Below are 14,550 nucleotides of genomic sequence, written 5' to 3'. Positions count from 1 at the left end.
CATTTTGGTTCCATATTATATGATTCATGACATAATTTATTGAGATCTCATCATTTTCAACAATTTCAGGTACCTGGGGTTCTTCTGAAATCGAATCATTAATTATGTCAAATGAATATTTTGGGATTTCAACCTTTTCGATTAGGTTATCTTGCATTTTAGCTCCATTTCTCATTCAAAAGTTTTTATCTTTGGAACCAATAGGCCTACCACGCTTCAAACATGTCTTTGGAACTAACAGGCTTATCACGCTTCAGGCGTGTTATGAATTAATATCAAATATACTAAAAGCATTAGCAGCTGGTATATATGATTTGATTACCCTTTTTGTCAGTAAGAACATTTGGTAATTGATTGACTAATTTTGTAAATGAATTATCTTTTGAACTTCTAGTTCACATTCTTTTATATGAGGATCAAGATAAGATAATGATAATTCATTTCAACCAATATTCTTTTTCAATTGTTTTTTTTCTCCCCCTAATGTTGGAAAAACTTATTCATCAAAGTGACAATCGAAAAGTCAAACTTTAAATAAGTCAAATTATTGGTAGTTCAAAATATTTTATTATTGAGGGAGAATCATATCCAACATATATTCTCAATCGTCTTTGAGGACCCATCATAGTCCCTTTTGGTAGGGAAATTGAAACATATACACCACACTTAAAAAAATCTTACATGAAAATATTAGGTCACCGACCAAAAACCAACTGCATAATAGATTATTTGTGATAACTTTTTGCTTTATGCGAATCAATAATGCAACATGCAAAATTGCATATCTCCAAGTAGCCATCAAAAGATTAGCTCTCATAAGTAATGGTCTTGCAACCAATTTTAGACGTTCTAGTAATGATTTTGTAAGTCTATTTGAGTATGAACATGTGTTATTGGATGCTTAACTTCAATTCCAATTGATATACAATACTCGTGAAAAGCATGAGATGTAATTTCACCAGTATTATCAAAACATATTTTTTTAATTAGATAATCTAGGAAGTGAGCTCTTAATTGTACAAATAATTTTGCAAATACTTGATTAGGAGTTGATAATAAACAAATATGTGGCCATCTAGTTGATGCATCAATCAAAACCATGAAATGATCCACATGGTGGGTATATTGGACCACAAATATCATCCTGCATTCGCTTTGAAAATGAGATTGACTAATTTCTAATTTTTCTTCTGATGATCTTATTATCAAATTTCCTTTGTGAACGTATAGTACATGAGAACTCATTGGTATGAAGAAGTCTTTTGACTCTTAAATATGCGTCCACATGAGTTTTTCAACCCTTTTTTTTCCGCATCATAATAACTGATCATGCCAACCAAGGAATTCATTGTGATTTGTAAACTTCTGGTTTACTTTGAGATGCATTTTAATTGTATTGATATATGTGTAGTACAAACCATCCAACTGGTCATGTCAAACAAGACATTCACATTGATTCGTAAACTTTTGGTTTACCATGACATGCATCTCAATTGTACTAATATATGTGTAGACCATGAGAGAAGTTTGATAATTTCTCCAATACATTTTTTTTTTCAACTCAATCGTAGAGATATAAAGATATTTCATATCTTTTTCATTGTTTATCTTAATTAGAAAAATATCTTTGAAACTTAATAAGTTTATATTCAACTTCTTGGTAGAATTATAATAGCTCTTTCAGATAGCCTTCACATATATTTATAGTACTATAAATAATACTAACATTAATGTCTCGCATCACCAAACAAGAAAAAACTTTATTACTCTTGAGAATTGTATAAGTTGTTGCACTATTAATAAGACACATATCATCACCATTGGTGTTAATGCCAACATTCATTCTTCATATAAACATAAATATCAATATGAGAAAATCCTTTTCTTTTTAACACTCTCATAACCAATGAGGTGATTCTTGCTTCCATTTGGTTTAGCAAATAAAATAATAATATCAAGATGAGTACAAATATTTACATAAAGAGTATTGAATCATATGAGTATCAATCATACGAGTAAATGTATCAAATCAATAAATAATCATTAATTCATAACAAACACAATTTTTTACTTGTATTTTTAATAGATATTCATGTTGTCCTATTTAATTAGAGATTTTATTGAAAGGGTGAATGAGCATAGGTATCTTAATATTCTTTTCACCGATGAATACTTTCTATTTATTAATAATTATTAATGAATTTTATTTGAATTTTTTAATTCAAATAAGCAAAATACAATTATTAATAAAAAATCATACATTTTATTTAAAATTTGATTATATATATATATATATATATATATTATTTAAATTAATGAAATTTAAGTTATTTTGTAGAGGATTAATTTTATTAAAATTTATATTTTGTCTTAGTTTATTTAAATTATTAAATTTATTTATATTACTATTTTATTGAGTAATTTGATTTGAATTGTGTTTAAAATTTATTACATTTTATTTAAGTTTATATTTTAAATATTTATTTTTAAATAGTTTTATTTAAAATTTGAAAAAAGAATATAAAAATATTTACTGTATACATAAATTATGGATTACACCAAAATTGTGCAAACTGACATAATATTAGATTTGTAAACTTGTAATGTCAATCGTTCCAATACAATTTAAGATATTACTTTATTTCATTAAGACCTTAGAAAATATGATTTATTACTATAAATAGTATTTCATATTATTTTTCCTTACAAATTGTTAAAAAAATTGTAAGAAAAAACTTTTCTTTTGTTATTTTTTTAAGAATTTTAATTGATACATAATTTTTCATCGATAATTATTTCTTATAAAATTATAAAATTCGTAAGTATTTTTTACGAAAAGTGTTTTATACAAGATATTTTGCAAAAAAATTGATAGCAAATTCTTGCAAATTATTCTTCACAGCAAAATTTGGAAGTATTTTCTATGAAAAAAAATTCAAATCAAAATTGGCACGAAATATGTGTTTTCTTAGTAGTGATTCTCACAACTATACTATTATAATGGTTCAATAACTTAGTTGGATCCATTGTAAAATATCTTTTGATGAATATTTTTCTTTCTCTTACTTCCTTTAATAACTTTCTTAATAATATAGAATTTGCTTTGTACGATGTTTTATACGGTCAAAAATCACTTCTTGTCTTTCTCTTTAGGAACGTAACTTTTCATTCATAAAGGAAATTGTAGTGTAACTTCTAACAAGTATTTTTAAAATATTTATTAAAATAATATAATACCCTTAATGAAGTTAGAAGAGAGGAAATTAATTTTAATAACTCTAAAATATTTCTCATAACTTTAACACATTTAGATTCTAATAATCATCACATTAAAAACATTTCCATTAAAGAACATGCCCATTATATTCATTCATTCAACATGGCCAATGAATGTCTTGGATGGTAAACCTTTAGTTAACGGATCCACTATCATTAAGTTTGTATTGATGTGCTCAATTGATACCTTTTACTTTTGCACTTCGCCTTTAATTGATAGATACTTCATATCCATATGTTTCACTCTTTTTGAGTATTTATCCTTATTTGAAAAAAAAAACAATTGCAAAATTATCGTAATAAATCCTCATTGGTTTGGGTGTACTGCAAATAATACCAAACCTCAAAGTAAAGTTCCTAACCATAATGCTTGAATTGTGGCTCCAAAACATGCTATGAATTCAACCTCCATGGTAGAAGTGGCAATCATGAATTATTTTTTATTTTTCCATGACATTGCTCCTCCAGCCAAAAGAAAGATGTATCTAAATGTAGATTTTCTTAAGTCTACACATCCAACAAATCTGAATCTGAATAGTCAATCACTTCAAGGTGATACGATCTTTTATCTATGAGCATGTAATCCTTTGTGCCTTGTAAATACCTAAGAACTTTCTTTGCAGCTTTCTAGTGTTTTATTCCAATATTGCTTTGATATTGACCCATCATTCCCATGTCAAAGCTAATGTATGACCAAATACATGTTTGGGCATACATCAAACTCCCAACCACTCATGCATAAGAAATATATTTAATCTCATTTAGTTTCAATTCATTTATGGGACATTGCATTTGATTCAACTTGTCACCCTTTGTATTAGAACAATCCCTCTAAAGCACTTTTCCATTTTGAATATCTCTAATACCTAGTTAATATATGATTTATGAGACAACCCTAACAATCCATGTGATCTATCAAGGAATATTTCTATTCCTGTCACATAGGATGTCTTACTCATATTTATCATTTCAAAGTTATTAGAAAGAAACATTTTTACATCATGTAACATGGCAACATTATTAGTAGCAAGCATAATACATCAACATATAGGACTAAAATTACAAACTTGCTCCCAATGACCTTCATGTAGATACACTGATCAACGATGTTTTCTACAAAACCATATGATATGATGATATCATTAAACTTGAGATACCATTGTCTATAAATCTATTTTAGTCCATACATTGACTTCTTTATTTTACACCATGTTTTCCTTTCCTGTGGAAATAAAACCTTTAAGTTGGTTCATATAAATTTCTTCCTTTAAGTCACCATTTAGAGAGGCAGTCTTTACATCCATCTGGTGAAGCTCCAAATCATAATGAGTCACCAAAGCCAAAATGATTCTCAAAGAGTCCGTTTTAGAAATAGGAGAGAATGTCTCTTTGTAGTCAATGTCATCCTTTTGAGTGAAACTCTTTGCAACAAATCTAGCTTTACACCTTTCAATATTTCCTTTTGAGTGACGTTTAGTCTTAAAGACTCATTTATAACCGACTCTTTTTGAATCTTTGAGCAATTCAACTATATCCCATACTTTATTATCATCCATTGATTTCAACTCTTTTTTCATAGCTTTCAACCATTTTTATTAATTGTCAATTTCCATGGCTTATTTAACTAAGACCGAATCATCATCAACACTTAATTCACATTCATGTTCAAGTGAATATATAGTAAAATCACTTGAAATATCTTGTATTTTTTGCCTTTCAGACATTCTTAGTGCTATTTTATGTGCCTCTTTTATCACTTGTTAATTAGTGACTTGCACATTATTTGTTGGTTCATCAACCATATGCTCATCTTGTGGATTTTAGATATAATTATGCTTTCTCTTGTTGTTGTTTGATCATAACACGACTGAAGGAACAACATCCTTACAAGAAGCATTAGGTGAAGGAGATTCATCATGATTTTCTACAATATTCACCTTTTGTGATTTGTCACTCATACTAGAATGGCCAATTTCAACGAATTGAACATTTCTAAACTCAAATATTCTTGTACTATGGTTAGGACAATAGAATATGTATCCTTTAGACTTTTCAGGATAGCCAATGAAGAAACCACTAATGGTTCTTGCATCAAGCTTCTTTTCATGTGGATTATATACTCTTACTTCTATTGTACAACCCCAAACATAGTGATATTTTAAACTCGGTTTTCTTCCTATCCACAATTCATAAAATTTTTTAGAAACTGCCTTACTAGGATTCCTGTTAAGAAGATATACAACAGTCTTTAAAATATGCCTCCACAAAAATAAAATAACAATATTGTAACTTTGCATAGACTTAACCATGTTCATTAAAGTATGATTCCTCCTTTCAATTACACCATTTTTGTTCGTATGACGGGCATAGTGTATTGTGCACACAAGAACTACTTGACCGGCCCAAAGATAAAAGCCCACCCTTTAGAGAGGGCCCATTTTAGTATTCTATCTCCGGTTTAAATTTGTATGCTCAGTTTCTCACATCTCACATAATCAGAATCAATCCCTAACCCTAGTAGCCTTTTTCCTTTTCACTCCAGTTTTCTTTTTCCTATTTATCTATTCTTCTTTCTGCTGATTCTTGTTTTCTGTTTATTCTCTAACATGTGTCTTTTCGTTTTCACGTTTTTCTTCTTTCGTCGTCTTCAATTTTTGCATTTTTTTTTATCTCTTTTGACAAATGCGCCATAGACCTTTTATGTGAAGTGATGTTCGGAGCAACTTGAATTTGCTGCACTTGTATTATATTAATTTAATAAATTTAATAATAATACTTGTTGGAGGCTCTTTTATGTACGTTTTCAACTGCGTGATTGGAACCTAAATCAGAACTGAACAAAATTGCTCTGAGAATGAAGTTTAGTAGTGATATCTAGAGTAAATTGCTTTTTTGTGGCCCAATAATGTTCAAATAGTTCGGCTACACGATTTTGTTCATAACCTCTTCTGCATCCTTCTCCCTCTTTCTCTCTCTATCTATCAATTTCTTATTCTTTGTGTGTGTTCGCGTGTGACTAATGCAACATGTACTATACTACTATTTGCTCTGGAAGATGTATGTTGGTTGTCAACGAAACCAGTGGCAAAAGCCTTACATGATTTCGTATTAAGCTATGTGATCTGAGTTCTGAATTTTGATTACTTTGAATTCTGGATTTCAATATTGGTTTTCCTTTATATTTTGATTAGTTTATTAGTTTATTATTGGCTTTGCTTATTGTTTTTTGTTTGTTTGATGAATGCTGATGCATGCACTGGACTCTGACAAGTTTTAACCTCAACTTTTGCTGGAAATGCATAGCCTTGAAAGCTATTTCTGATACCCACAACATTAAAAGTGTGATAGGTTGGTAATTCATTTGTTCCTATTTCATGTAATTTTCAATTCCAAATGTTTTATTATTTCCAAAGGTGCAGCCTTTTTAATTTTTTTTTTGTTTCTCTTTGTTGTCTTCTAATATGTTGTTTTTTTATTATTTTCTAATTTATATGGATCTACTGGGCATTTCTCTAATCTCTGTATCTTCCATGAATATCTCAACTATCTTTTGTCCTTTGGTCGGTTTGTGCTGGAATTGGAAGTCCTTTGTGTGATATGATGCTCTTGAATTCATCTATTTGTCTTATCATCGCGTACAATCCTGATTGAGAACTTCAAATTTACGAGAATCACGACTGAAAAAAGAAATCTGTCTGGAAAGCATGTATAAATTATTATACTTCGAGTTTTTGCGAATTTTTTACACAGATAACACACTGTCCCATTGCTTTTGTTCCTATGTAGTATACCTTAACTTATATTTACCCTGGTAGCACGCTTTTGTGTGAATTTAGAATTTGATGTTTGGAGAACCGAATTTTGAATATGATTTGACATGCTTTTTTAACAAATTCGGTGTTCTATAAACCAAATTATGAACTAGCTCAATAAAAGTGTGCTATGTGAGTAAATAAAAGTTCCCGTGTGCTATTTTGGTAAAAAGAAATTGATAATGTGCTATTTGTGTGAAAAATTCGTAGAAGTTGACTATTAAGTAGCTTCATGATTTGGTTCACAAGCTGATATTCACAGCTCTAGTTTTCTTCTGGTCTTTTCTGTGCATGTGTGTTAACTGCTGTTTTTGTATTGGGAAGTTGCAAGAAGTCTGTGAATTGAACTACTGATAAAAGCTGATAAAAGCTAAAAGCTGATATTGTATTGAGCTTTGGGTTTTGGGTTCTTTCTCTTGTATTTGATTCTAATCAGGGTCCTATTATGAAATCAATGTTTTTAGAGTTACGCAAAGAACCCTCACAATTTCTTTATTGTGATCCTAGCCTCGTGGCCGTTGCCTTTATTTGTTAAGGTGGGTTGGCATTGCAACTGATCACGAAATCTTGTCCAATCCTATAATTGGATGTCCTGGAATTAAAGAATTTCCATATCTATGGTTTTAACAGTTAAGTTTTACATTTATATGGTGTGAAAATTACAATGCCCCACTGTCTAAATTCTTTCCCATGTGTACCCAGATTTTGTCACAGTTGTGAGGCTATTAGCCATAGCCTTTATCTTCTGTCTTGTGTAACATGATTTTCTGTTAGCATTACATTTCTGTTTTTGTTTTTCTGATGTTGTCTGTGCTTGTTTCTTTTAGAGTTGATCAACGAAGGTACAAGCACTGGGATAAACCAGTGCTCAGTTACATTTTTGTAATTTATTTTCCTGGATTTTATCAGGCAATGGTTATCCCTTTCATCACTCCAATCTTCTTAGGTTGTAATAGGAAAGTTTATGGTAATTTATGTAGTCTGTTAGTGCCCTGTGATGGTTATATAGACTATTGAGTAGCACCTGGTTTCTTATAACTGGACCTGTACCATTGGATCTCTCTCTTTCTCTCACTCACTCTCTTTCTGTCTCTATCTTTCTCTCACTCACTCTCTTTCTGTCTGGGCTTGTGTGTGTATATATATATATATGTATCTATTTTCATGGTGCAAGAAGGCTGTATATGAAACCAGTGTCAATTGCTACGGATGATTTGATTTGTATTCAGTCTAAAATCTGAGGGCAAAGCATTTTTCTGATTGTAGGTTTATTCATTGCGTATTGCAACTGCTAGTAGAGAACTGTATGAGTGTTTTATTTTTCTCTCATTTCTCACCTCTATATTTCTACCAGTATCAACCATTCCATTTTGAGATATGGGCTCAAAAACATTTCTCAACACTTTTACCCTATTCGTGGGTCTCGCTAACTATGTGTTTGGTTCAAAATTCTTGATGTTCTTAACCATGTTATCTTTATAAATTCTCGATGTTCTTAACCATGTTATCTTTATTGCGGGTTGAGGCTAATTTATGAGGATGATCTTAGCAATACTTTTTATCTTCTATTTTTATCTTCTATCTTGTGTATTGTTTTAATATTACAACCATTGATGTAAAGGTTCAACCTAAAATCATTATTTGTTTTTACCCTGTAATTACACCGAAAAGTAGGTCATATGTATAAATGTAGTTTATTAATTTCAAAACCGGGAAACATAATTTATGATAGTTTTTGTTCTTCCATCATTATCCCTTTGATAAAAATTAATTTGTATTTATGGTTTAGTACTTTATTTTTTATTTTTTAATTTTTTTTAATTTTTAACCTTTGTTCTAAGAGGATTGTGATTTTGGAAAATAAAATTTTTTTATAAGAAAATAAAAATTTAGTTTAGGGAAAGAACATATTAAATCCAATCTTAATCAATTTTTTTTTAACTATATTCTATTCACTAGGTAAATTTAATTTTTTGAGTCATTATACACATAATAGACATTGATTATAGTACAAGAAAGATAAAAAAAGCTTTGATTTTTGTTTTGATAAAATTAATTTTATGTTGTCCATCTCCATGTTTTGGAACTCTATGTCTTATTTGTGCGGGTCCAGGGGTTTGTTCAATATGGTCTATTTTATCTTTTCAAATATGAAATTCTTTCTACATATCCTGTATTCATTCTAGATATTATAATTATTTCTAATTTAAATAATAAATTACTACATATTCTGTATTCATTCTAGATATTATAATTATTTGTAATTTAAATAATAAATTAATATATATTTTATATTAATTTATGTAAAAAAATAAGTAAATTTTTTACATTAAAAATATTGGTAGAAAATTTTTTTACTAAAATATTGCGTTCAATCCTTATCAAGAAAAATATAATTATAAATTTTAAAAAATATTTTATGAATATATATATATATATATATATATATATATATATATGTATATATATATATATATATAATTTAAAAAATTTTATATACTAAATTATTTTTAGATACTAATTTTAAAAAATTAAATTAAATTTAAATATTTTATAATTAATTAAAATATATAATTAAATAAAATTATTTTAACTTTATAAAATTAAAATGTTCTTGTGAAAACAATTTTTGTATTTGTGCATTTTGTTTGGTAAACTAAATTTAAATTTTATTTTCTATATTAAAAAAAGTAAATAAAAATAATAATTTTGTGGAGTCTTTTCTCTGGACAGAAAAATTTTATAAATATTAGCTTGAATAGATGGTGATAGATATGTGAGCGGAAAGAAAAAAAAAAAAAGAGGCACTAACTTGGAAAATGGATGTCGGGAGTGTGTCTTTTGTGGACAGAACCAATGAACTTAGTCCACACTTTTTTGCATGTGAGAAAAGTCATAAGATATGGGTGAATGCTTGCAGCGGGTAGGTACAACGTGGTTGTTGCCACAAAATGCTTTGAAACACTTTTTGCATCTTTGTTCATAGGTAACTCAAAATGGTTTTCCTTGGAGATGGAAAATTTATCGGTCCGGTTTTATAAATTTGCAAATTCTTCCTCAATTTGAAAGAGATATATGAAATTCTTTGTGTATTTGTGCCTATTTTTATTTTGATAGTAGGAATTACTGTACTAGCAATTGTATGGTTAGAAAGAGAAATATTTGCACAAGTAGTTGAATATTTATTCCATAAAGGATTAATTGATTCAATCGTACCGCATAATCTTTTAAAGAGAGTTGTAACTGTTTTAAAGGGAGTTGTAACTGAGTTATTTCAATTCCATAATTTCTTTTCTTTGACTAAAAAGGAAAGAAATTATGAAATTGAAATACAAAATCAAAACATACAGGATCAAAGTAATAAAATAAAAGAATAATAAAAAAATACTAAGAATCATAAAAGGGTATATTCTGATATATACTAAGTATAAAGATATAGGAATTCTAGTGATTATAAACTGTTTTTTTTAATAAAAATAAGAATAAAAATTGACAAAAATAAAAATAGATATAGTACAAATAGTGCAGGGATACAACAACATATTGGACCTGAATACACAGGTCCTTTTGGAGTTCTTCAAGCTCTAGCAGACGGAACAAAGAGAATCTTATTCCATCTAGAGGAGATATTCATTTATTTAGTTTCGGCCTATTTATCTCAGTCATATCCATTATAATAAGCTATTCAGTAATTCCTTTTGGAACAACAATTTTGTGTTGATATGCGAGAAAAAAAATCCTCTAACCACTTCTTTCATATTTGTTATGATGAACATATCACATTATAAATGTCCTCAATGTACTTTGTAAACGAAAGTAATAAATTAGACTTATTTCAGATTGACTTAACAAGCTGAAACTTGGCAGGTATTTTCTACAACAATATAAAATGACCATCAATAAATCACCGCTATCTAATATAGGAGGAAATAGTTGAAATTTTGGATTAAAGTTGCATTTTAATGAAAAGGTAACAAAGCCCACAGTTTGATCTATGATGTTGTCAAAGTCATTGTCAAAATGTTATTAATAATGTGAAAGCGATATCTCGACACCCACTTTTAACTCAATTTTTGACACGTCTGACATGACAGTCATTTTATAAATTGAAAATGTAAAAAAATTATTTTTTCATCATTTGGTACACGTGTGGGGAAACAAACGCATTGAAAGATGGAAAACTGATTTCCATTGGCAGAGGCATCGAGAATCTTCCTTCACTGAGAATTGGAAGGTTGAGCAAGGATTGGTTTCGTTTGTGAGAGTCAATGAGAACCTTCAACACGAAAGCATTGTCGTGACTTGGTTACCTTCAACAGAGAGTAGTACAAACTTGGGCGAAGGTTGTGACCAAGCCTTAGTTGGGGTTTTATGGTGTTTTTCGTGGTTCTGCTCTTGTTTTCGTGCTTCAATTGTTGCAATCGCACAAGATTCATCACGACTTGGTTTCCTTTAGCAAAGAAGAGGAGAAGGTTGGGAAAGTTTGTTTTCTTTGGCAAAGACAAGGAGAACCTTTAACACGAAACAAGTGCATCGCGACTTTGTTTCATTTGGGCAGGATTGGTGTTGGTTTCGTTCCGCAGGTGATTGAAGCGTTTTTGGTTGGTTCTTTTTTGTGTGGTTGTAGGGTTTTTTGATTTCTTCTGTACTTTTGTGTGTTATCTAACTTGTGGTTTTACTGTGTTGGAGAAGAGGACTACAAAAATGGGAAGTAAAGGATGTGAAATTGGTCAATGCTGTGAGGATAAAAAGGTATGCGCATTTGTGTATCTGCTTTTTAATTTGTCATATTTAATGTCCTTACTTTGTAATTGTTTGTGCATATATGTTTTCGTCATTCCTGCAAATCGAAGTTTGTTGGTGCTATGAATGAAAGGCTAGTTGTGGAACAATGACAGTATATTGATGGCACAACATTTTGGTGGTTGACGGTATTGAATGATTCGATGAAGATAAGTAGGAACCTGTTAGTGCTCTTATGTTCTAAATGGGTTGAAAGGAAAGGTGGATTTGACCTTGGTACGGAGGTAGTTTAATTTAATTTATTAAATGTTTGTTTAGGATTAAGACTAAGTAATGAGATTAAAAATTAATTTGTACGAGATAGTAGACAATTCATGTAGAAACTTTTTTTCCTATGGAAAAGTTCATGTTAAAGTGATATTTGATACTCTTTTGAAATATGATGAACATATGGGTGATATAGAAAATTTTTGTAGGCTTTACATATTGTTAAGCATATATGACTTCTTGCTTCCAAATAAAAATGGAATTGTGTTCCCCATTCTTTTTGGCATCGTTGATACACAATCCAGAAAAATATAATTGTGGTTGATTAGTTTATGAATATTTGGTGGGTAGCTTGTGCAACGATTCGATGACATTGAAGAATGAAGTACAAGTCACTTCCATGTAGATGGATGTGTGTATATGTTGTAAGTAAATTTTGTTTAATGTTCGTTTTTGTTGTTATTGTTGTAGTTTATGTTAGACATTAATGTGTGAGTATTTGTGTTTGTTTGTATGTTTTAATTATGGTCTTTTGATCATTTCCTCATTTGCAACGCGAAGTTCAACGTTGGGATGACAAAGTTTACTTGATCGTTGCATTGGATGAATATGAAAGTGGGTGACAGTGTCATAAAATGTGATTTTGATAATAATGTGATTAGTATCCACATTGTTTATTTCGTATGTATAAGTTTGATTGTTATACCTTAATTAGTTTTGTTTTGTTGTGCATGCTCTTATTGATGTTGCCATGTTAAAGAAATAACTTTCTCATGATGTTGTCAAAGAAGCATTTGAACACTTTGAGACTGCATACACACAACAAAATATTAAAGAGATGGAAGAACTTGAGCGTGTTGTAGAGCATCATGAACATGTTATAAGTGATCTTGAAGGTTCTCTTTGCCATTTAGAAAAATTGGTTGCAGAAAGGACAAAAGAGCATGAAAAGGATGTTGTTACTGATGATGATGACGATGTTAGTCGAAATTCAAATAACTCTCATTCTGGTGCACCATACAACTTAATATTTAATGGTAGAACAACGATTGAAGATGAAGTCAATGGACAACATAGTAATATGTATGACCGAATGAAGGCACAACCTCGAATGCGATTTAAGAGTCGTGCCATAAGAACTTCTTTTGCTATATATGGGAAGAAAAGAAACCCAAAATTAGTTTGATAGGTTTTTTATTGTTGTAATTTTCAATACATGTAGACATTGATAGTAATTGATATAATTGTTGTACGAGTTTGATGCTAGTTGTAGAAGTACTTTATTGTTATTGAGGGTGCACCTGTATTGACAAAAACCATGTGTTGGATAAAGTTATAACAACTTGTTCAAAATGTTTACTGTAGGTACCCACATAAAATTTTTGTGTTTTTCACTTATGCAAGACAATAAATAAATGTTAAAAATCATGTTTGAAGGAAACAAAAAATAATACAGGTGTGGTGTGAAAAAATTTTGGTTCATAAAGTTGAAAACATGTTGTAAAAGTTGTAGGTGAGGTCCCTATTTAATTAGAATTTGGTCCACATGAATTTGAGACATGGTTCTTGACCTTTTTGTTAATGACTAGTGAAGACTATGTTAATGGTGGTTATGCGTTCAACTTAAATATTGAAGTCCAAGAAAAATAGGGCACATGTGTGTTTGGGTGTACGAAAAGCAAAACAAATTGTTTAAAAAGTTATGTTTAGTCCCCACATATTTTTACATACCTTCCCACTTACGAATGAAAAACAACATCTTAATTTTTGGTGAGAAAGTCTATATAATGGAATGAGTTATTCAAAAATTTGACAACAGGTCGCCACATATTAATACTTTGTTACCTATTTACGCATGGCAACTGACAAGCTTTTGGCTAAGTAAACGATGTAAAATTTGAGGTTTAATTTAGGAAAGAAAGCAAAATAAGGTAGTAGTAATCCATAGAACTCAGTCTTAAAAATAATGTACAAGTGGGGAGTCATGTCAAAATAAATGGGCACATGAGCTGGGTTTTTTGAGCAAATAGTAAAAAGTATTGTAATGAACAACCACAATTTTGTTTGTACACCATATGGGTTAGTGACATGTACATTGGACTTACCATTACCAAAAAAAAAAATATTCCATACTTCTCAGTCTTAAAAGAAGTTGACACCACCAGTAACCCACAAGTGAGGGAGCCATGTGAAAATAAATAGGGACTTGAGCTGGATTTTTTGAACATGTACAACAAAGTATTGTTATGAACAATCAACATTTTGTATGTAAATTATATGGGCCAATGACATCTACATTGAATTTCCCATGACCAAATTTTTTTTTATACTTATTAGTCTTAAAAGAAAATAAAAAGAAAAAAATTGACACCACCAGTACCTCATAGGTGGGGGAGCCATGTGAAAATAAATGGGGACTTGAGGTCCATTTTTTGAACAAGTAGTACAAAGT

The 14,550-nt window shown here is 29.8% G+C and overlaps 1 non-coding gene across 1 annotated transcript; it reads left to right on the top strand.

Moving 5' to 3' along the window:
- The first annotated feature begins 6,513 nt into the window (after positions 1 to 6,513).
- LOC114182778 (small nucleolar RNA snoR118) lies at positions 6,514 to 6,601 on the top strand. The gene has a single exon (XR_003604214.2). It is a non-coding gene; the product is annotated as a small nucleolar RNA snoR118 (small nucleolar RNA).
- Positions 6,602 to 14,550: the final 7,949 nt, after the last annotated feature.

This window comes from Vigna unguiculata, chromosome 4 (assembly GCF_037176805.1).
Source record: "Vigna unguiculata cultivar grain cowpea cultivar isolate G323 ecotype 2 chromosome 4, ASM3717680v1, whole genome shotgun sequence".
In the NCBI taxonomy this organism is placed as follows: domain Eukaryota; kingdom Viridiplantae; phylum Streptophyta; class Magnoliopsida; order Fabales; family Fabaceae; genus Vigna; species Vigna unguiculata.
Note: the sequence above shows the minus strand (reverse complement) of the source record. Positions and strands in the feature narration are given on the sequence as shown.